Source organism: Amblyomma maculatum, chromosome 10, assembly GCF_055883805.1.
Source record: "Amblyomma maculatum isolate TAMU_Amacu chromosome 10, ASM5588380v1, whole genome shotgun sequence".
NCBI lineage: Eukaryota > Metazoa > Arthropoda > Arachnida > Ixodida > Ixodidae > Amblyomma > Amblyomma maculatum.
In genome coordinates this window covers 147,068,078-147,092,100 of record NC_139353.1, presented here as the reverse complement: position 1 = coordinate 147,092,100, position 24,023 = coordinate 147,068,078, and positions in this window count along the sequence as shown.

Genomic DNA, 24,023 nt, shown 5'->3' with positions numbered 1-24,023 from the left:
AGGGCCATTTTCCATGCAGCGCTCGTGTTGTACGTTTCGTTCTCTCGTCCCTGTTCTTTTGCGTTGTTTTAGAATGTATACATACCAACTCGCCCAGGCTTCTATTTTGGCAGATTTCATTTCTCGTACAAAGGGCCCTTTTCCATGCAGCGCTCGTGTTGTACGTTTTGTTCTCTCATCCATGTTCTTTTGCGCTGTTTTAGAATGTATACATACCAACTCGCCCAGGCTTCTATTTTGGCAGATTTCATTTCTCGTACAAAGGGCCCTTTTCCATGCAGCGCTCGTGTTGTACGTTTCGTTCTCTCGTCCCTGTTCTTTTGCGCTGTTTTAGATTGTATACATACCAACTCGCCCAGGCTTCTATTTTGGCAGATTTCATTTCTCGTACAAAGGGCCCTTTTCCATGCAGCGCTCGTGTTGTACGTTTCGTTCTCTCGTCCCTGTTTTTTTGCGCTGTTTTAGAATGTATACATACCAACTCGCCCAGGCTTCTATTTTGGCAGATTTCATTTCTCGTACAAAGGGCCCTTTTCCATGCAGCGCTCGTGTTGTACGTTTTGTTCTCTCATCCATGTTCTTTTGCGCTGTTTTAGAATGTATACATACCAACTCGCCCAGGCTTCTATTTTGGCAGATTTCATTTCTCGTACAAAGGGCCCTTTGCCATGCAGCGCTCGTGTTGTACGTTTCGTTCTCTCGTCCCTGTTCTTTTGCGTTGTTTTAGAATGTATACATACCAACTCGCCCAGGCTTCTATTTTGGCAGATTTCATTTCTCGTACAAAGGGCCCTTTTCCATGCAGCGCTCGTGTTGTACGTTTTGTTCTCTCGTCCCTGTTCTTTTGCGCTGTTTTAGAATGTATACATACCAACTCGCCCAGGCTTCTATTTTGGCAGATTTCATTTCTCGTACAAAGGGCCCTTTTCCATGCAGCGCTCGTGTTGTACGTTTCGTTCTCTCGTCCCTGTTCTTTTGCGCTGTTTTAGAATGTATACATACCAACTCGCCCAGGCTTATATTTTGGCAGATTGCATTTCTCGTACAAAGGGCCCTTTTCCATGCAGCGCTCGTGTTGTACGTTTCGTTCTCTCGTCCCTGTTTTTTTGCGCTGTTTTAGAATGTATACATACCAACTCGCCCAGGCTTCTATTTTGGCAGATTTCATTTCTCGTACAAAGGGCCCTTTTACATGCAGCGCTCGTGTTGTACGTTTCGTTCTCTCGTCCCTGTTCTTTTGCGCTGTTTTAGAATGTATACATACCAACTCGCCCAGGCTTCTATTTTGGCAGATTTCATTTCTCGTACAAAGGGCCCTTTTCCATGCAAAGCTCGTGTTGTACGTTTCGTTCTCTCGTCCCTGTTCTTTTGCGCTGTTTTAGAATGTATACATACCAACTCGCCCAGGCTTCTATTTTGGCAGATTTCATTTCTCGTACAAAGGGCCCTTTTCCATGCAGCGCTCGTGTTGTACGTTTCGTTCTCTCGTCCCTGTTCTTTTGCGCTGTTTTAGAATGTATACATACCAACTCGCCCAGGCTTCTATTTTGGCAGATTTCATTTCTCGTACAACGGGCCCTTTTCCATGCAGCGCTCGTGTTGTACGTTTCGTTCTCTCGTCCCTGTTCTTTTGCGCTGTTTTAGAATGTATACATAGCAACTCGCCCAGGCTTCTATTTTGGCAGATTTCATTTCTCGTACAAAGGGCCCTTTTCCATGCAGCGCTCGTGTTGTACGTTTCGTTCTCTCGTCCCTGTTTTTTTGCGCTGTTTTAGAATGTATACATACCAACTCGCCCAGGCTTCTATTTTGGCAGATTTCATTTCTCGTACAAAGGGCCCTTTTCCATGCAGCGCTCGTGTTGTACGTTTCGTTCTCTCGTCCCTGTTCTTTTGCGCTGTTTTAGAATGTATACATACCAACTCGCCCAGGCTTCTATTTTGGCAGATTTCATTTCTCGTACAAAGGGCCCTTTTCCATGCAGCGCTCGTGTTGTACGTTTCGTTCTCTCGTCCCTGTTCTTTTGCGCTGTTTTAGAATGTATACATACCAACTCGCCCAGGCTTCTATTTTCGCAGATTTCATTTCTCGTACAAAGGGCCCTTTTCCATGCAGCGCTCGTGTTGTACGTCTCGTTCTCTCGTCCCTGTTCTTTTGCGCTGTTTTAGAATGTATACATACCAACTCGCCCAGGCTTCTATTTTTGCAGATTTCATTTCTCGTACAAAGGGCCCTTTTCCATGCAGCGCTCGTGTTGTACGTTTCGTTCTCTCGTCCCTGTTCTTTTGCGTTGTTTTAGAATGTATACATACCAACTCGCCTAGGCTTCTATTTTGGCAGATTTCATTTCTCGTACAAAGGGCCCTTTTCCATGCAGCGCTCGTGTTGTACGTTTCGTTCTCTCGTCCCTGTTCTTTTGCGCTGTTTTAGAATGTATACATACCAACTCGCCCAGGCTTCTATTTTGGCAGATTTCATTTCTCGTACAAAGAGCCCTTTTCCATGCAGCGCTCGTGTTGTACGTTTCGTTCTCTCGGCCCTGTTTTTTGCGCTGTTTTAGAATGTATACATACCAACTCGCCCAGGCTTTTATTTTGGCAGATTTCATTTCTCGTACAAAGGGCCCTTTTCCATGCAGCGCTCGTGTTGTGCGTTTCGTTCTCTCGTCCCTGTTCTTTTGCGCTGTTTTAGAATGTATACATACCAACTCGCCCAGGCTTCTATTTTGGCAGATTTCATTTCTCGTACAAAGGGCCCTTTTCCATGCAGCGCTCGTGTTGTACGTTTCGTTCTCTCGTCCCTGTTCTTTTGCGCTGTTTTAGAATGTATACATACCAACTCGCCCAGGCTTCTATTTTGGCAGATTTCATTTCTCGTACAAAGGGCCCTTTTCCATGCAAAGCTCGTGTTGTACGTTTCGTTCTCTCGTCCCTGTTCTTTTGCGCTGTTTTAGAATGTATACATACCAACTCGCCCAGGCTTCTATTTTGGCAGATTTCATTTCTCGTACAAAGGGCCCTTTTCCATGCAGCGCTCGTGTTGTACGTTTCGTTCTCTCGTCCCTGTTCTTTTGCGCTGTTTTAGAATGTATACATACCAACTCTCCCAGGCTTCCATTTTGGCAGATTTCATTTCTCGTACAAAGGGCCCTTTTCCATGCAGCGCTCGTGTTGTACGTTTCGTTCTCTCGTCCCTGTTCTTTTGCGCTGTTTTAGAATGTATACATACCAACTCGCCCAGGCTTCTATTTTGGCAGATTTCACTTCTCGTACAAAGGGCCCTTTTCCATGCAGCGCTCGTGTTGTACGTCTCGTTCTCTCGTCCCTGTTCTTTTGCGCTGTTTTAGAATGTATACATACCAACTCGCCCAGGCTTCTATTTTTGCAGATTTCAGTTCTCGTACAAAGGGCCCTTTTCCATGCAGCGCTCGTGTTGTACGTTTCGTTCTCTCGTCCCTGTTCTTTTGCGCTGTTTTAGAATGTATACATACCAACTCGCCTAGGCTTCTATTTTGGCAGATTTCATTTCTCGTACAAAGGGCCCTTTTCCATGCAGCGCTCGTGTTGTACGTTTCGTTCTCTCGTCCCTGTTCTTTTGCGCTGTTTTAGAATGTATACATACCAACTCGCCCAGGCTTCTATTTTGGCAGATTTCATTTCTCGTACAAAGGGCCCTTTTCCATGCAGCGCTCGTGTTGTACGTTTCGTTCTCTCGTCCCTGTTTTTTTGCGCTGTTTTAGAATGTATACATACCAACTCGCCCAGGCTTCTATTTTGGCAGATTTCATTTCTCGTACAAAGGGCCCTTTTCCATGCAGCGCTCGTGTTGTGCGTTTCGTTCTCTCGTCCCTGTTCTTTTGCGCTGTTTTAGAATGTATACATACCAACTCGCCCAGGCTTCTATTTTGGCAGATTTCATTTCTCGTACAAAGGGCCCTTTTCCATGCAGCGCTCGTGTTGTACGTTTCGTTCTCTTGTCCCTGTTCTTTTGCGCTGTTTTAGAATGTATACATACCAACTCGCCCAGGCTTCTATTTTGGCAGATTTCATTTCTCGTACAAAGGGCCCTTTTCCATGCAGCGCTCGTGTTGTACGTTTCGTTCTCTCGTCCCTGTTCTTTTGCGCTGTTTTAGAATGTATACATACCAACTCGCCCAGGCTTCTATTTTGGCAGATTTCATTTCTCGTTCAAAGGGCCCTTTTCAATGCAGCGCTCGTGTTGTACGTTTCGTTCTCTCGTCCCTGTTCTTTTGCGCTGTTTTAGAATCTATACATACCAACTCGCCCAGGCTTCTATTTTGGCAGATTTCATTTCTCGTACAAAGGGCCCTTTTCCATGCAGCGCTCGTGTTGTACGTTTCGTTCTCTCGTCCCTGTTCTTTTGCGCTGTTTTAGAATGTATACATACCAACTCGCCCAGGCTTCTATTTTGGCAGATTTCATTTCTCGTACAAAGGGCCCTTTTCCATGCAGCGCTCGTGTTGTACGTTTTGTTCTCTCATCCCTGTTCTTTTGCGCTGTTTTAGAATGTATACATACCAACTCGCCCAGGCTTCTATTTTGGCAGATTTCATTTCTCGTACAAAGGGCCCTTTTCCATGCAAAGCTCGTGTTGTACGTTTCGTTCTCTCGTCCCTGTTCTTTTGCGCTGTTTTAGAATGTATACATACCAACTCGCCCAGGCTTCTATTTTGGCAGATTTCATTTCTCGTACAAAGGGCCCTTTTCCATGCAGCGCTCGTGTTGTACGTTTTGTTCTCTCGTCCCTGTTCTTTTGCGCTGTTTTAGAATGTATACATACCAACTCGCCCAGGCTTCTATTATGGCAGATTTCATTTCTCGTACAAAGGGCCCTTTTCCATGCAGCGCTCGTGTTGTACGTTTCGTTCTCTCGTCCCTGTTCTTTTGCGCTGTTTTAGAATGTATACATACCAACTCGCCCAGGCTTCTATTTTGGCAGATTTCATTTCTCGTACAAAGGGCCCTTTTCCATGCAGCGCTCGTGTTGTACGTTTCGTTCTCTCGTCCCGGTTCTTTTGCGCTGTTTTAGAATGTATACATACCAACTCGCCCAGGCTTCTATTTTGGCAGATTTCATTTCTCGTACAAAGGGCCCTTTTCCATGCAGCGCTCGTGTTGTACGTCTCGTTCTCTCGTCCCTGTTCTTTTGCGCTGTTTTAGAATGTATACATACCAACTCGCCCAGGCTTCTATTTTTGCAGATTTCATTTCTCGTACAAAGGGCCCTTTTCCATGCAGCGCTCGTGTTGTAGGTTTCGTTCTCTCGTCCCTGTTCTTTTGCGTTGTTTTAGAATGTATACATACCAACTCGCCTAGGCTTCTATTTTGGCAGATTTCATTTCTCGTACAAAGGGCCCTTTTCCATGCAGCGCTCGTGTTGTACGTTTCGTTCTCTCGTCCCTGTTCTTTTGCGCTGTTTTAGAATGTATACATACCAACTCGCCCAGGCTTCTATTTTGGCAGATTTCATTTCTCGTACAAAGGGCCCTTTTCCATGCAGCGCTCGTGTTGTACGTTTCGTTCTCTCGTCCCTGTCTTTTGCGCTGTTTTAGAATGTATACATACCAACTCGCCCAGGCTTCTATTTTGGCAGATTTCATTTCTCGTACAAAGGGCCCTTTTCCATGCAGCGCTCGTGTTGTGCGTTTCGTTCTCTCGTCCCTGTTCTTTTGCGCTGTTTTAGAATGTATACATACCAACTCGCCCAGGCTTCTATTTTGGCAGATTTCATTTCTCGTACAAAGGGCCCTTTTCCATGCAGCGCTCGTGTTGTACGTTTCGTTCTCTCGTCCCTGTTCTTTCGCGCTGTTTTAGAATGTATACATACCAACTCGCCCAGGCTTCTATTTTGGCAGATTTCATTTCTCGTACAAAGGGCCCTTTTCCATGCAGCGCTCGTGTTGTACGTCTCGTTCTCTCGTCCCTGTTCTTTTGCGCTGTTTTAGAATGTATACATACCAACTCGCCCAGGCTTCTATTTTTGCAGATTTAATTTCTCGTACAAAGGGCCCTTTTCCATGCAGCGCTCGTGTTGTACGTTTTGTTCTCTCGTCCCTGTTCTTTTGCGCTGTTTTAGAATGTATACATACCAACTCGCCTAGGCTTCTATTTTGGCAGATTTCATTTCTCGTACAAAGGGCCCTTTTCCATGCAGCGCTCGTGTTGTACGTTTCGTTCTCTCGTCCCTGTTCTTTTGCGCTGTTTTAGAATGTATACATACCAACTCGCCCAGGCTTCTATTTTGGCAGATTTCATTTCTCGTACAAAGGGCCCTTTTCCATGACGCGCTCGTGTTGTACGTTTCGTTCTCTCGTCCCTGTTCTTTTGCGCTGTTTTAGAATGTATACATACCAACTCGCCTAGGCTTCTATTTTGGCAGATTTCATTTCTCGTACAAAGGGCCCTTTTCCATGCAGCGCTCGTGTTGTACGTTTCGTTCTCTCGTCCCTGTTCTTTTGCGCTGTTTTAGAATGTATACATACCAACTCGCCCAGGCTTCTATTTTGGCAGATTTCATTTCTCGTACAAAGGGCCCTTTTCCATGCAGCGCTCGTGTTGTACGTTTCGTTCTCTCGTCCCTGTTCTTTTGCGCTGTTTTAGAATGTATACATACCAACTCGCCCAGGCTTCTATTTTGGCAGATTTCATTTCTCGTACAAAGGGCCCTTTTCCATGCAGCGCTCGTGTTGTACGTCTCGTTCTCTCGTCCCTGTTCTTTTGCGCTGTTTTAGAATGTATACATACCAACTCGCCCAGGCTTCTATTTTTGCAGATTTCATTTCTCGTACAAAGGGCCCTTTTCCATGCAGCGCTCGTGTTGTACGTCTCGTTCTCTCGTCCCTGTTCTTTTGCGCTGTTTTAGAATGTATACATATCAACTCGCCCAGGCTTCTATTTTTGCAGATTTCATTTCTCGTACAAAGGGCCCTTTTCCATGCAGCGCTCGTGTTGTACGTTTCGTTCTCTCGTCCCTGTTCTTTTGCGCTGTTTTAGAATGTATACATACCAACTCGCCTAGGCTTCTATTTTGGCAGATTTCATTTCTCGTACAAAGGGCCCTTTTCCATGCAGCGCTCGTGTTGTACGTTTTGTTCTCTCATCCCTGTTCTTTCGCGCTGTTTTAGAATGTATACATACCAACTCGCCCAGGCTTCTATTTTGGCAGATTTCATTTCTCGTACAAAGGGCCCTTTTCCATGCAGCGCTCGTGTTGTACGTCTCGTTCTCTCGTCCCTGTTCTTTTGCGCTGTTTTAGAACGTATACATACCAACTCGCCCAGGCTTCTATTTTGGCAGATTTCATTTCTCGTACAAAGGGCCCTTTTCCATGCAGCGCTCGTGTTGTACGTTTCGTTCTCTCGTCCCTGTTCTTTTGCGCTGTTTTAGAATGTATACATACCAACTCGCCCAGGCTTCTATTTTGGCAGATTTCATTTCTCGTACAAAGGGCCCTTTTCCATGCAGCGCTCGTGTTGTACGTTTCGTTCTCTCGTCCCTGTTCTTTTGCGCTGTTTTAGAATGTATACATACCAACTCGCCCAGGCTTCTATTTTGGCAGATTTCATTTCTCGTACAAAGGGCCCTTTTCCATGCAGCGCTCGTGTTGTACGTTTCGTTCTCTCGTCCCGGTTCTTTTGCACTGTTTTAGAATGTATACATACCAACTCGCCCAGGCTTCTATTTTGGCAGATTTCATTTCTCGTACAAAGGGCCGTTTTCCATGCAGCGCTAGTGTTGTACGTTTCGTTCTCTCGTCCCTGTTCTTTTGCACTGTTTTAGAATGTATACATACCAACTCGCCCAGGCTTCTATTTTGACAGATTTCATTTCTCGTACAAAGGGCCCTTTTCCATGCAGTGCTCGTGTTGTACGTTTTGTTCTCTCGTCCCTGTTCTTTTGCGCTGTTTTAGAATGTATACATACCAACTCGCCCAGGCTTCTATTTTGGCAGATTTCATTTCTCGTACAAAGGGCCCTTTTCCATGCAGCGCTCGTGTTGTACGTTTCGTTCTCTCGTCCCTGTTCTTTTCCGCTGTTTTAGAATGTATACATACCAACTCGCCCAGGCTTCTATTTTGGCAGATTTCATTTCTCGTACAAAGGGCCCTTTTCCATGCAGCGCTCGTGTTGTACGTTTCGTTCTCTCGTCCCTGTTCTTTTGCGCTGTTTTAGAATGTATACATACCAACTCGCCCAGGCTTCTATTTTGGCAGATTTCATTTCTCGTTCAAAGGGCCCTTTTCAATGCAGCGCTCGTGTTGTACGTTTCGTTCTCTCGTCCCTGTTCTTTTGCGCTGTTTTAGAATCTATACATACCAACTCGCCCAGGCTTCTATTTTGGCAGATTTCATTTCTCGTACAAAGGGCCCTTTTCCATGCAGCGCTCGTGTTGTACGTTTCGTTCTCTCGTCCCTGTTCTTTAGCGCTGTTTTAGGATGTATACATACCAACTCGCCCAGGCTTCTATTTATGCAGATTTCATTTCTCGTACAAAGGGCCCTTTTCCATGCAGCGCTCGTGTTGTACGTTTCGTTCTCTCGTCCCTGTTCTTTTGCGCTGTTTTAGAATGTATACATACCAACTCGCCCAGGCTTCTATTTTGGCAGATTTCATTTCTCGTACAAAGGGCCCTTTTCCATGCAGCGCTCGTGTTGTACGTTTTGTTCTCTCATCCCTGTTCTTTTGCGCTGTTTTAGAATGTATACATACCAACTCGCCCAGGCTTCTATTTTGGCAGATTTCATTTCTCGTACAAAGGGCCCTTTTCCATGCAAAGCTCGTGTTGTACGTTTCGTTCTCTCGTCCCTGTTCTTTTGCGCTGTTTTAGAATGTATACATACCAACTCGCCCAGGCTTCTATTTTGGCAGATTTCATTTCTCGTACAAAGGGCCCTTTTCCATGCAGCGCTCGTGTTGTACGTTTTGTTCTCTCGTCCCTGTTCTTTTGCGCTGTTTTAGAATGTATACATACCAACTCGCCCAGGCTTCTATTATGGCAGATTTCATTTCTCGTACAAAGGGCCCTTTTCCATGCAGCGCTCGTGTTGTACGTTTCGTTCTCTCGTCCCTGTTCTTTTGCGCTGTTTTAGAATGTATACATACCAACTCGCCCAGGCTTCTATTTTGGCAGATTTCATTTCTCGTACAAAGGGCCCTTTTCCATGCAGCGCTCGTGTTGTACGTTTCGTTCTCTCGTCCCGGTTCTTTTGCGCTGTTTTAGAATGTATACATACCAACTCGCCCAGGCTTCTATTTTGGCAGATTTCATTTCTCGTACAAAGGGCCCTTTTCCATGCAGCGCTCGTGTTGTACGTCTCGTTCTCTCGTCCCTGTTCTTTTGCGCTGTTTTAGAATGTATACATACCAACTCGCCCAGGCTTCTATTTTTGCAGATTTCATTTCTCGTACAAAGGGCCCTTTTCCATGCAGCGCTCGTGTTGTAGGTTTCGTTCTCTCGTCCCTGTTCTTTTGCGTTGTTTTAGAATGTATACATACCAACTCGCCTAGGCTTCTATTTTGGCAGATTTCATTTCTCGTACAAAGGGCCCTTTTCCATGCAGCGCTCGTGTTGTACGTTTCGTTCTCTCGTCCCTGTTCTTTTGCGCTGTTTTAGAATGTATACATACCAACTCGCCCAGGCTTCTATTTTGGCAGATTTCATTTCTCGTACAAAGGGCCCTTTTCCATGCAGCGCTCGTGTTGTACGTTTCGTTCTCTCGTCCCTGTCTTTTGCGCTGTTTTAGAATGTATACATACCAACTCGCCCAGGCTTCTATTTTGGCAGATTTCATTTCTCGTACAAAGGGCCCTTTTCCATGCAGCGCTCGTGTTGTGCGTTTCGTTCTCTCGTCCCTGTTCTTTTGCGCTGTTTTAGAATGTATACATACCAACTCGCCCAGGCTTCTATTTTGGCAGATTTCATTTCTCGTACAAAGGGCCCTTTTCCATGCAGCGCTCGTGTTGTACGTTTCGTTCTCTCGTCCCTGTTCTTTCGCGCTGTTTTAGAATGTATACATACCAACTCGCCCAGGCTTCTATTTTGGCAGATTTCATTTCTCGTACAAAGGGCCCTTTTCCATGCAGCGCTCGTGTTGTACGTCTCGTTCTCTCGTCCCTGTTCTTTTGCGCTGTTTTAGAATGTATACATACCAACTCGCCCAGGCTTCTATTTTTCCAGATTTAATTTCTCGTACAAAGGGCCCTTTTCCATGCAGCGCTCGTGTTGTACGTTTTGTTCTCTCGTCCCTGTTCTTTTGCGTTGTTTTAGAATGTATACATACCAACTCGCATAGGCTTCTATTTTGGCAGATTTCATTTCTCGTACAAAGGGCCCTTTTCCATGCAGCGCTCGTGTTGTACGTTTCGTTCTCTCGTCCCTGTTCTTTTGCGCTGTTTTAGAATGTATACATACCAACTCGCCCAGGCTTCTATTTTGGCAGATTTCATTTCTCGTACAAAGGGCCCTTTTCCATGACGCGCTCGTGTTGTACGTTTCGTTCTCTCGTCCCTGTTCTTTTGCGCTGTTTTAGAATGTATACATACCAACTCGCCTAGGCTTCTATTTTGGCAGATTTCATTTCTCGTACAAAGGGCCCTTTTCCATGCAGCGCTCGTGTTGTACGTTTCGTTCTCTCGTCCCTGTTCTTTTGCGCTGTTTTAGAATGTATACATACCAACTCGCCCAGGCTTCTATTTTGGCAGATTTCATTTCTCGTACAAAGGGCCCTTTTCCATGCAGCGCTCGTGTTGTACGTTTCGTTCTCTCGTCCCTGTTCTTTTGCGCTGTTTTAGAATGTATACATACCAACTCGCCCAGGCTTCTATTTTGGCAGATTTCATTTCTCGTACAAAGGGCCCTTTTCCATGCAGCGCTCGTGTTGTACGTCTCGTTCTCTCGTCCCTGTTCTTTTGCGCTGTTTTAGAATGTATACATACCAACTCGCCCAGGCTTCTATTTTTGCAGATTTCATTTCTCGTACAAAGGGCCCTTTTCCATGCAGCGCTCGTGTTGTACGTCTCGTTCTCTCGTCCCTGTTCTTTTGCGCTGTTTTAGAATGTATACATATCAACTCGCCCAGGCTTCTATTTTTGCAGATTTCATTTCTCGTACAAAGGGCCCTTTTCCATGCAGCGCTCGTGTTGTACGTTTCGTTCTCTCGTCCCTGTTCTTTTGCGCTGTTTTAGAATGTATACATACCAACTCGCCTAGGCTTCTATTTTGGCAGATTTCATTTCTCGTACAAAGGGCCCTTTTCCATGCAGCGCTCGTGTTGTACGTTTTGTTCTCTCATCCCTGTTCTTTCGCGCTGTTTTAGAATGTATACATACCAACTCGCCCAGGCTTCTATTTTGGCAGATTTCATTTCTCGTACAAAGGGCCCTTTTCCATGCAGCGCTCGTGTTGTACGTCTCGTTCTCTCGTCCCTGTTCTTTTGCGCTGTTTTAGAACGTATACATACCAACTCGCCCAGGCTTCTATTTTGGCAGATTTCATTTCTCGTACAAAGGGCCCTTTTCCATGCAGCGCTCGTGTTGTACGTTTCGTTCTCTCGTCCCTGTTCTTTTGCGCTGTTTTAGAATGTATACATACCAACTCGCCCAGGCTTCTATTTTGGCAGATTTCATTTCTCGTACAAAGGGCCCTTTTCCATGCAGCGCTCGTGTTGTACGTTTCGTTCTCTCGTCCCTGTTCTTTTGCGCTGTTTTAGAATGTATACATACCAACTCGCCCAGGCTTCTATTTTGGCAGATTTCATTTCTCGTACAAAGGGCCCTTTTCCATGCAGCGCTCGTGTTGTACGTTTCGTTCTCTCGTCCCGGTTCTTTTGCACTGTTTTAGAATGTATACATACCAACTCGCCCAGGCTTCTATTTTGGCAGATTTCATTTCTCGTACAAAGGGCCGTTTTTCATGCAGCGCTAGTGTTGTACGTTTCGTTCTCTCGTCCCTGTTCTTTTGCACTGTTTTAGAATGTATACATACCAACTCGCCCAGGCTTCTATTTTGACAGATTTCATTTCTCGTACAAAGGGCCCTTTTCCATGCAGTGCTCGTGTTGTACGTTTTGTTCTCTCGTCCCTGTTCTTTTGCGCTGTTTTAGAATGTATACATACCAACTCGCCCAGGCTTCTATTTTGGCAGATTTCATTTCTCGTACAAAGGGCCCTTTTCCATGCAGCGCTCGTGTTGTACGTTTCGTTCTCTCGTCCCTGTTCTTTTCCGCTGTTTTAGAATGTATACATACCAACTCGCCCAGGCTTCTATTTTGGCAGATTTCATTTCTCGTACAAAGGGCCCTTTTCCATGCAGCGCTCGTGTTGTACGTTTCGTTCTCTCGTCCCTGTTTTTTTGCGCTGTTTTAGAATGTATACATACCAACTCGCCCAGGCTTCTATTTTGGCAGATTTCATTTCTCGTACAAAGGGCCCTTTTCCATGCAGCGCTCGTGTTGTACGTTTCGTTCTCTCGTCCCTGTTCTTTTGCGCTGTTTTAGAATGTATACATACCAACTCGCCCAGGCTTCTATTTTGGCAGATTTCATTTCTCGTACAAAGGGCCCTTTTCCATGCAGCGCTCGTGTTGTACGTTTCGTTCTCTCGTCCCTGTTCTTTCGCGCTGTTTTAGAATGTATACATACCAACTCGCCCAGGCTTCTATTTTGGCAGATTTCATTTCTCGTACAAAGGGCCCTTTTCCATGCAGCGCTCGTGTTGTACGTTTCGTTCTCTCGTCCCTGTTCTTTTGCGCTGTTTTAGAATGTATACATACCAACTCGCCCAGGCTTCTATTTTGGCAGATTTCATTTCTCGTACAAAGGGCCCTTTTCCATGCAGCGCTCGTGTTGTACGTCTCGTTCTCTCGTCCCTGTTCTTTTGCGCTGTTTTAGAATGTATACATACCAACTCGCCCAGGCTTCTATTTTTGCAGATTTCATTTCTCGTACAAAGGGCCCTTTTCCATGCAGCGCTCGTGTTGTACGTCTCGTTCTCTCGTCCCTGTTCTTTTGCGCTGTTTTAGAATGTATACATATCAACTCGCCCAGGCTTCTATTTTTGCAGATTTCATTTCTCGTACAAAGGGCCCTTTCCATGCAGCGCTCGTGTTGTACGTTTCGTTCTCTCGTCCCTGTTCTTTTGCGCTGTTTTAGAATGTATACATACCAACTCGCCTAGGCTTCTATTTTGGCAGATTTCATTTCTCGTACAAAGGGCCCTTTTCCATGCAGCGCTCGTGTTGTACGTTTTGTTCTCTCATCCCTGTTCTTTCGCGCTGTTTTAGAATGTATACATACCAACTCGCCCAGGCTTCTATTTTGGCAGATTTCATTTCTCGTACAAAGGGCCCTTTTCCATGCAGCGCTCGTGTTGTACGTCTCGTTCTCTCGTCCCTGTTCTTTTGCGCTGTTTTAGAACGTATACATACCAACTCGCCCAGGCTTCTATTTTGGCAGATTTCATTTCTCGTACAAAGGGCCCTTTTCCATGCAGCGCTCGTGTTGTACGTTTCGTTCTCTCGTCCCTGTTCTTTTGCGCTGTTTTAGAATGTATACATACCAACTCGCCCAGGCTTCTATTTTGGCAGATTTCATTTCTCGTACAAAGGGCCCTTTTCCATGCAGCGCTCGTGTTGTACGTTTCGTTCTCTCGTCCCTGTTCTTTTGCGCTGTTTTAGAATGTATACATACCAACTCGCCCAGGCTTCTATTTTGGCAGATTTCATTTCTCGTACAAAGGGCCCTTTTCCATGCAGCGCTCGTGTTGTACGTTTCGTTCTCTCGTCCCGGTTCTTTTGCACTGTTTTAGAATGTATACATACCAACTCGCCCAGGCTTCTATTTTGGCAGATTTCATTTCTCGTACAAAGGGCCGTTTTCCATGCAGCGCTAGTGTTGTACGTTTCGTTCTCTCGTCCCTGTTCTTTTGCACTGTTTTAGAATGTATACATACCAACTCGCCCAGGCTTCTATTTTGACAGATTTCATTTCTCGTACAAAGGGCCCTTTTCCATGCAGTGCTCGTGTTGTACGTTTTGTTCTCTCGTCCCTGTTCTTTTGCGCTGTTTTAGAATGTATACATACCAACTCGCCCAGGCTTCTATTTTGGCAGATTTCATTTCTCGTACAAAGGGCCCTTTTCCATGCAGCGCTCGTGTTGTACGTTTCGTTCTCTCGTCCCTGTTCTTTTGCGCTGTTTTAGAATGTATACATACCAACTCGCCCAGGCTTCTATTTTGGCAGATTTCATTTCTCGTACAAAGGGCCCTTTTCCATGCAGCGCTCGTGTTGTACGTTTTGTTCTCTCGTCCCTGTTCTTTTGCGCTGTTTTAGAATGTATACATACCAACTCGCCCAGGCTTCTATTTTGGCAGATTTCATTTCTCGTACAAAGGGCCCTTTTCCATGCAGCGCTCGTGTTGTACGTTTCGTTCTCTCGTCCCTGTTCTTTTGCGCTGTTTTAGAATGTATACATACCAACTCGCCCAGGCTTCTATTTTGGCAGATTTCATTTCTCGTACAAAGGGCCCTTTTCCATGCAGCGCTGGTGTTGTACGTTTCGTTCTCTCGTCCCTGTTCTTTTGCGCTGTTTTAGAATGTATACATACCAACTCGCCCAGGCTTCTATTTTGGCAGATTTCATTTCTCGTACAAAGGGCCCTTTTCCATGCAGCGCTCGTGTTGTACGTTTCGTTCTCTCGTCCCTGTTTTTTTGCGCTGTTTTAGAATGTATACATACCAACTCGCCCAGGCTTCTATTTTGGCAGATTTCATTTCTCGTACAAAGGGCCCTTTTCCATGCAGCGCTCGTGTTGTACGTTTCGTTCTCTCGTCCCTGTTCTTTTGCGCTGTTTTAGAATGTATACATACCAACTCGCCCAGGCTTCTATTTTGGCAGATTTCATTTCTCGTACAAAGGGCCCTTTTCCATGCAGCGCTCGTGTTGTACGTTTCGTTCTCTCGTCCCTGTTCTTTCGCGCTGTTTTAGAATGTATACATACCAACTCGCCCAGGCTTCTATTTTGGCAGATTTCATTTTTCGTACAAAGGGCCCTTTTCCATGCAGCGCTCGTGTTGTACGTTTCGTTCTCTCGTCCCTGTTCTTTTGCGCTGTTTTAGAATCTATACATACCAACTCGCCCAGGCTTCTATTTTGGCAGATTTCATTTCTCGTACAAAGGGCCCTTTTCCATGCAGCGCTCGTGTTGTACGTTTCGTTCTCTCGTCCCTGTTCTTTTGCGCTGTTTTAGGATGTATACATACCAACTCGCCCAGGCTTCTATTTTGGCAGATTTCATTTCTCGTACAAAGGGCCCTTTTCCATGCAGCGCTCGTGTTGTACGTTTCTTTCTCTCGTCCCTGTTCTTTTGCGTTGTTTTAGAATGTATACATACCAACTCGCCCAGGCTTCTATTTTGGCAGATTTGATTTCTCGTACAAAGGGCCCTTTTCCATGCAGCGCTCGCGTTGTACGTTTTGTTCTCTCATCCCTGTTCTTTTGCGCTGTTTTAGAATGTGTACATACCAACTCGCCCATGCTTCTATTTTGGCAGATTTCATTTCTCGTACAAAGGGCCCTTTTCCATGCAAAGCTCGTGTTGTACGTTTCGTTCTCTCGTCCCTGTTCTTTTGCGCTGTTTTAGAATGTATACATACCAACTCGCCCAGGCTTCTATTTTGGCAGATTTCATTTCTCGTACAAAGGGCCCTTTTCTATGCAGCGCTCGTGTTGTACGTTTCGTTCTCTCGTCCATGTTCTTTTGCGCTGTTTTAGAATGTATACATACCAACTCGACCAGGCTTCTGTTTTGGCAGATTTCATTTCTCGTACAAGGGGCCCTTTTCCATGCAGCGCTCGTGTTGTACGTTTCGTTCTCTCGTCCCTGTTCTTTTGCGCTGTTTTAGAATGTATACATACCAACTCGCCCAGGCTTCTATTTTGGCAGATTTCATTTCTCGTACAAAGGGCCCTTTTCCATGCAGCGCTCGTGTTGTACGTTTCGTTCTCTCGTCCCTGTTCTTTTGCGCTGTTTTAGAATGTATACATACCAACTCGCCCAGGCTTCTATTTGGCAGATTTCATTTCTCGTACAAAGGGCCCTTTTCCATGCAGCGCTCGTGTTGTACGTTTCGTTCTCTCGTCCCTGTTTTTTTGCGCTGTTTTAGAATGTATACATACCAACTCGCCCAGGCTTCTATTTTGGCAGATTTCATTTCTCGTACAAAGGGCCCTTTTCCATGCAGCGCTCGTGTTGTACGTTTCGTTCTCTCGTCCCTGTTCTTTTGCGCTGTTTTAGAATGTATACATACCAACTCGCCCAGGCTTCTATTTTGGCAGATTTCATTTCTCGTACAAAGGGCCCTTTTCCATGCAGCGCTCGTGTTGTACGTTTCGTTCTCTCGTCCCTGTTCTTTTGCGCTGTTTTAGAATGTATACATACCAACTCGCCCAGGCTTCTATTTTGGCAGATTTCATTTCTCGTACAAAGGGCCCTTTTCCATGCAGCGCTTGTGTTGTACGTTTCGTTCTCTCGTCTCTGTTCTTTTGCGCTGTTTTAGAATCTATACATACCAACTCGCCCAGGCTTCTATTTTGGCAGATTTCATTTCTCGTACAAAGGGCCCTTTTCCATGCAGCGCTTGTGTTGTACGTCTCGTTCTCTCGTCCCTGTTCTTTTGCGCTGTTTTAGAATGTATACATACCAACTCGCCCAGGCTTCTATTTTGGCAGATTTCATTTTTCGTACAAAGGGCCCTTTTCCATGCAGCGCTCATGTTGTACGTTTCGTTCTCTCGTCCCTGTTCTTTGCGCTGGTTTAGAATGTATACATACCAACTCGCCCAGGCTTCTATTTTGGCAGATTTCATTTCTCGTACAAAGGGCCATTTTCCATGCAGCGCTCGTGTTGTACGTTTCGTTCTCTCGTCCCTGTTCTTTTGCGCTGTTTTAGAATGTATACATACCAACTCGCCCAGGCTTCTATTTTGGCAGATTTCATTTCTCGTACAAAGGGCCCTTTTCCATGCAGCGCTCGTGTTGTACGTTTCGTTCTCTCGTCCCTGTTCTTTTGCGCTGTTTTAGAATGTATACATACCAACTCGCCCAGGCTTCTATTTTGGCAGATTTCATTTCTCGTACAAAGGGCCCTTTTCCATGCAGCGCTCGTGTTGTACGTTTCGTTCTCTCGTCCCTGTTCTTTTGCGCTGTTTTAGAATGTATACATACCAACTCGCCCAGGCTTCTATCTTGGCAGATTTTATTTCTCGTACAAAGGGCCCTTTTCCATGCAGCGCTCGTGTTGTACGTTTTGTTCTCTCATCCCTGTTCTTTTGCGCTGTTTAAGAATGTATACATACCAACTCGCCCAGGCTTCTGTTTTGGCAGATTTCATTTCTCGTACAAAGGGGCCTTTTCCGTGCAAAGCTCGTGTTGTACGTTTCGTTCTCTCGTCCCTGTTCTTTTGCGCTGTTTTAGAATGTATACATACCAACTCGCCCAGGCTTCTATTTTGGCAGATTTCATTTCTCGTACAAAGGGCCCTTTTCCATGCAGCGCTCGTGTTGTACGTTTCGTTCTCTCGTCCCATTTCTTTTGCGCTGTTTTAGAATGTATACATACCAACTCGCCCAGGCTTCTATTTTGGCAGATTTCATTTCTCGTACAAAGGGCCCTTTTCATGCAGCGCTCGTGTTGTACGTCTCGTTCTCTCGTACCTGTTCTTTTGCGCTGTTTTAGAATGTATACATACCAACTCGCCCAGGCTTCTATTTTGGCAGATTTCATTTCTCGTACAAAGGGCCCTTTTCCATGCAGCGCTCGTGTTGTACGTCTCGTTCTCTCGTACCTGTTCGTTTGCGCTGTTTTAGAATGTATACATACCAACTCGCCCAGGCTTCTATTTTGGCAGATTTCATTTCTCGTACAAAGGGCCCTTTTCCATGCAGCGCTCGTGTTGTACGTTTCGTTCTCTCGTCCCTGTTCTTTTGCGCTGTTTTAGAATGTATACATACCAACTCGCCCAGGCTTCTATTTTGGCAGATTTCATTTCTCGTACAAAGGGCCCTTTTCCATGCAGCGCTCGTGTTGTACGTTTCGTTCTCTCGTCCCTGTTCTTTTGCGCTGTTTTAGAATGTATACATACCAACTCGCCCAGGCTTCTATTTTGGCAGATTTCATTTCTCGTACAAAGGGCCCTTTTCCATGCAGCGCTCGTGTTGTACGTCTCGTTCTCTCGTACCTGTTCTTTTGCGCTGTTTTAGAATGTATACATACCAACTCGCCCAGGCTTCTATTTTGGCAGATTTCATCACTCGTACAAAGGGCCCTTTTCCATGCAGCGCTCGTGTTGTACGTTTCGTTCTCTCGTCCCTGTTCTTTTGCGCTGTTTTAGAATGTATACATACCAACTCGCCCAGGCTTCTATTTTGGCAGATTTCATTTCTCGTACAAAGGGCCCTTTTCCATGCAGCGCTCGTGTTGTACGTTTCGTTCTCTCGTCCCTGTTCTTTTGCGCTGTTTTAGAATGTATACATACCAACTCGCCCAGGCTTCTATTTGGCAGATTTCATTTCTCGTACAAAGGGCCCTTTTCCATGCAGCGCTCGTGTTGTACGTTTCGTTCTCTCGTCCCTGTTTTTTTGCGCTGTTTTAGAATGTATACATACCAACTCGCCCAGGCTTCTATTTTGGCAGATTTCATTTCTCGTACAAAGGGCCCTTTTCCATGCAGCGCTCGTGTTGTACGTTTCGTTCTCTCGTCCCTGTTCTTTTGCGCTGTTTTAGAATGTATACATACCAACTCGCCCAGGCTTCTATTTTGGCAGATTTCATTTCTCGTACAAAGGGCCCTTTTCCATGCAGCGCTCGTGTTGTACGTTTCGTTCTCTCGTCCCTGTTCTTTTGCGCTGTTTTAGAATGTATACATACCAACTCGCCCAGGCTTCTATTTTGGCAGATTTCATTTCTCGTACAAAGGGCCCTTTTCCATGCAGCGCTTGTGTTGTACGTTTCGTTCTCTCGTCTCTGTTCTTTTGCGCTGTTTTAGAATCTATACATACCAACTCGCCCAGGCTTCTATTTTGGCAGATTTCATTTTTCGTACAAAGGGCCCTTTTCCATGCAGCGCTCATGTTGTACGTTTCGTTCTCTCGTCCCTGTTCTTTTGCGCTGGTTTAGAATGTATACATACCAACTCGCCCAGGCTTCTATTTTGGCAGATTTCATTTCTCGTACAAAGGGCCCTTTTCCATGCAGCGCTCGTGTTGTACGTTTCGTTCTCTCGTCCCTGTTCTTTTGCGCTGTTTTAGAATGTATACATACCAACTCGCCCAGGCTTCTATTTTGGCAGATTTCATTTCTCGTACAAAGGGCCCTTTTCCATGCAGCGCTCGTGTTGTACGTTTCGTTCTCTCGTCCCTGTTCTTTTGCGCTGTTTTAGAATGTATACATACCAACTCGCCCAGGCTTCTATTTTGGCAGATTTCATTTCTCGTACAAAGGGCCCTTTTCCATGCAGCGCTCGTGTTGTACGTTTCGTTCTCTCGTCCCTGTTCTTTTGCGCTGTTTTAGAATGTATACATACCAACTCGCCCAGGCTTCTATTTTGGCAGATTTCATTTCTCGTACAAAGGGCCCTTTTCCATGCAGCGCTCGTGTTGTACGTCTCGTTCTCTCGTACCTGTTCTTTTGCGCTGTTTTAGAATGTATACATACCAACTCGCCCAGGCTTCTATTTTGGCAGATTTCATCACTCGTACAAAGGGCCCTTTTCCATGCAGCGCTCGTGTTGTACGTTTCGTTCTCTCGTCCCTGTTCTTTTGCGCTGTTTTAGAATGTATACATACCAACTCGCCCAGGCTTCTATTTTGGCAGATTTCATTTCTCGTACAAAGGACCCTTTTCCATGCAGCGCTCGTGTTGTACGTTTCGTTCTCTCGTCCCTGTTCTTTTGCGCTGTTTTAGAATGTATACATACCAACTCGCCCAGGCTTCTATTTGGCAGATTTCATTTCTCGTACAAAGGGCCCTTTTCCATGCAGCGCTCGTGTTGTACGTTTCGTTCTCTCGTCCCTGTTTTTTTGCGCTGTTTTAGAATGTATACATACCAACTCGCCCAGGCTTCTATTTTGGCAGATTTCATTTCTCGTACAAAGGGCCCTTTTCCATGCAGCGCTCGTGTTGTACGTTTCGTTCTCTCGTCCCTGTTCTTTTGCGCTGTTTTAGAATGTATACATACCAACTCGCCCAGGCTTCTATTTTGGCAGATTTCATTTCTCGTACAAAGGGCCCTTTTCCATGCAGCGCTCGTGTTGTACGTTTCGTTCTCTCGTCCCTGTTCTTTTGCGCTGTTTTAGAATGTATACATACCAACTCGCCCAGGCTTCTATTTTGGCAGATTTCATTTCTCGTACAAAGGGCCCTTTTCCATGCAGCGCTTGTGTTGTACGTTTCGTTCTCTCGTCTCTGTTCTTTTGCGCTGTTTTAGAATCTATACATACCAACTCGCCCAGGCTTCTATTTTGGCAGATTTCATTTCTCGTACAAAGGGCCCTTTTCCATGCAGCGCTTGTGTTGTACGTCTCGTTCTCTCGTTCCTGTTCTTTTGCGCTGTTTTAGAATGTATACATACCAACTCGCCCAGGCTTCTATTTTGGCAGATTTCATTTTTCGTACAAAGGGCCCTTTTCCATGCAGCGCTCATGTTGTACGTTTCGTTCTCTCGTCCCTGTTCTTTTGCGCTGGTTTAGAATGTATACATACCAACTCGCCCAGGCTTCTATTTTGGCAGATTTCATTTCTCGTACAAAGGGCCATTTTCCATGCAGCGCTCGTGTTGTACGTTTCGTTCTCTCGTCCCTGTTCTTTTGCGCTGTTTTAGAATGTATACATACCAACTCGCCCAGGCTTCTATTTTGGCAGATTTCATTTCTCGTACAAAGGGCCCTTTTCCATGCAGCGCTCGTGTTGTACGTTTCGTTCTCTCGTCCCTGTTCTTTTGCGCTGTTTTAGAATGTATACATACCAACTCGCCCAGGCTTCTATTTTGGCAGATTTCATTTCTCGTACAAAGGGCCCTTTTCCATGCAGCGCTCGTGTTGTACGTTTCGTTCTCTCGTCCCTGTTCTTTTGCGCTGTTTTAGAATGTATACATACCAACTCGCCCAGGCTTCTATTTTGGCAGATTTTATTTCTCGTACAAAGGGCCCTTTTCCATGCAGCGCTCGTGTTGTACGTTTTGTTCTCTCATCCCCGTTCTTTTGCGCTGTTTTAGAATGTATACATACCAACTCGCCCATGCTTCTATTTTGGCAGATTTCATTTCTCGTATAAAGGGCCCTTTTCCATGCAGCGCTCGTGTTGTACGTTTCGTTCTCTCGTCCCTGCTCTTTTGCGCTGTTTTAGAATGTATACATACCAACTTGCCCAGGCTTCTATTTTGGCAGATTTCATTTCTCGTACAAATGGCCCTTTTCCATGCAGCGCTCGTGTTGTATGTCTCGTTCTCTCGTCCCTGTTCTTTTGCGCTGTTTTAGAATGTATACATACCAACTCGCCCAGGCTTCTATTTTGGCAGATTTCATTTCTCGTACAAAGGGCCCTTTTCCATGCAGCGCTCGTGTTGTACGTTTTGTTCTCTCATCCCTGTTCTTTTGCGCTGTTTTAGAATGTATACATACCAACTTGCCCAGGCTTCTATTTTGGCAGATTTCATTTCTCGTACAAAGGGCCCTTTTCCATGCAGCGCTCGTGTTGTACGTTTCGTTCTCTCGTCCCTGTTCTTTTGCGCTGTTTTAGAATGTATACATACCAACTCGCCCAGGCTTCTATTTTGGCAGATTTCATTTCTCGTACAAAGGGCCCTTTTCCATGCAGCGCTCGTGTTGTACGTTTCGTTCTCTCGTCCCTGTTCTTTTGCGCTGTTTTAGAATGTATACATACCAACTCGCCCAGGCTTCTATTTTGGCAGATTTCATTTCTCGTACAAAGGGCCCTTTTCCATGCAGCGCTCGTGTTGTACGTCTCGTTCTCTCGTCCCTGTTCTTTTGCGCTGTTTTAGAATGTATACATACCAACTCGCCCAGGCTTCTATTTTGGCAGATTTCATTTCTCGTACAAAGGGCCCTTTTCCATGCAGCGCTCGCGTTGTACGTTTTGTTCTCTCATCCCTGTTCTTTTGCGCTGTTTTAGAATGTATACATACCAACTCGCCCAGGCTTCTATTTTGGCAGATTTCATTTCTCGTACAAAGGGCCCTTTTCCATGCAGCGCTCGTGTTGTACGTTTCGTTCTCTCGTCCCTGTTCTTTTGCGCTGTTTTAGAATGTATACATACCAACTCGCCCAGGCTTCTATTTTGGCAGATTTCATTTCTCGTACAAAGGGCCCTTTTCCATGCAGCGCTCGTGTTGTACGTTTCGTTCTCTCGTCCCTGTTTTTTTGCGCTGTTTTAGAATGTATACATACCAACTCGCCCAGGCTTCTATTTTGGCAGATTTCATTTCTCGTACAAAGGGCCCTTTTCCATGCAGCGCTCGTGTTGTACGTTTCGTTCTCTCGTCCCTGTTCTTTTGCGCTGTTTTAGAATGTATACATACCAACTCGCCCAGGCTTCTATTTTGGCAGATTTCATTTTTCGTACAAAGGGCCCTTTTCCATGCAGCGCTCATGTTGTACGTTTCGTTCTCTCGTCCCTGTTCTTTTGCGCTGGTTTAGAATGTATACATACCAACTCGCCCAGGCTTCTATTTTGGCAGATTTCATTTCTCGTACAAAGGGCCATTTTCCATGCAGCGCTCGTGTTGTACGTTTCGTTCTCTCGTCCCTGTTCTTTTGCGCTGTTTTAGAATGTATACATACCAACTCGCCCAGGCTTCTATTTTGGCAGATTTCATTTCTCGTACAAAGGGCAATTTTCCATGCAGCGCTCGTGTTGTACGTTTCGTTCTCTCGTCCCTGTTCTTTTGCGCTGTTTTAGAATGTATACATACCAACTCGCCCAGGCTTCTATTTTGGCAGATTTCATTTCTCGTACAAAGGGCCCTTTTCCATGCAGCGCTCGTGTTGTACGTTTCGTTCTCTCGTCCCTGTTCTTTTGCGCTGTTTTAGAATGTATACATACCAACTCGCCCAGGCTTGTATTTTGGCAGATTTTATTTCTCGTACAAAGGGCCCTTTTCCATGCAGCGCTCGTGTTGTACGTTTTGTTCTCTCATCCCTGTTCTTTTGCGCTGTTTTAGAATGTATACATACCAACTCGCCCATGCTTCTATTTTGGCAGATTTCATTTCTCGTATAAAGGGCCCTTTTCCATGCAGCGCTCGTGTTGTACGTTTCGTTCTCTCGTCCCTGCTCTTTTGCGCTGTTTTAGAATGTATACATACCAACTTGCCCAGGCTTCTATTTTGGCAGATTTCATTTCTCGTACAAAGGGCCCTTTTCCATGCAGCGCTCGTGTTGTATGTCTCGTTCTCTCGTCCCTGTTCTTTTGCGCTGTTTTAGAATGTATACATACCAACTCGCCCAGGCTTCTATTTTGGCAGATTTCATTTCTCGTACAAAGGGCCCTTTTCCATGCAGCGCTCGTGTTGTACGTTTGTTCTCTCATCCCTGTTCTTTTGCGCTGTTTTAGAATGTATACATACCAACTTGCCCAGGCTTCTATTTTGGCAGATTTCATTTCTCGTACAAAGGGCCCTTTTCCATGCAGCGCTCGTGTTGTACGTTTCGTTCTCTCGTCCCTGTTCTTTTGCGCTGTTTTAGAATGTATACATACCAACTCGCCCAGGCTTCTATTTTGGCAGATTTCATTTCTCGTACAAAGGGCCCTTTTCCATGCAGCGCTCGTGTTGTACGTTTCGTTCTCTCGTCCCTGTTCTTTTGCGCTGTTTTAGAATGTATACATACCAACTCGCCCAGGCTTCTATTTTGGCAGATTTCATTTCTCGTACAAAGGGCCCTTTTCCATGCAGCGCTCGTGTTGTACGTCTCGTTCTCTCGTCCCTGTTCTTTT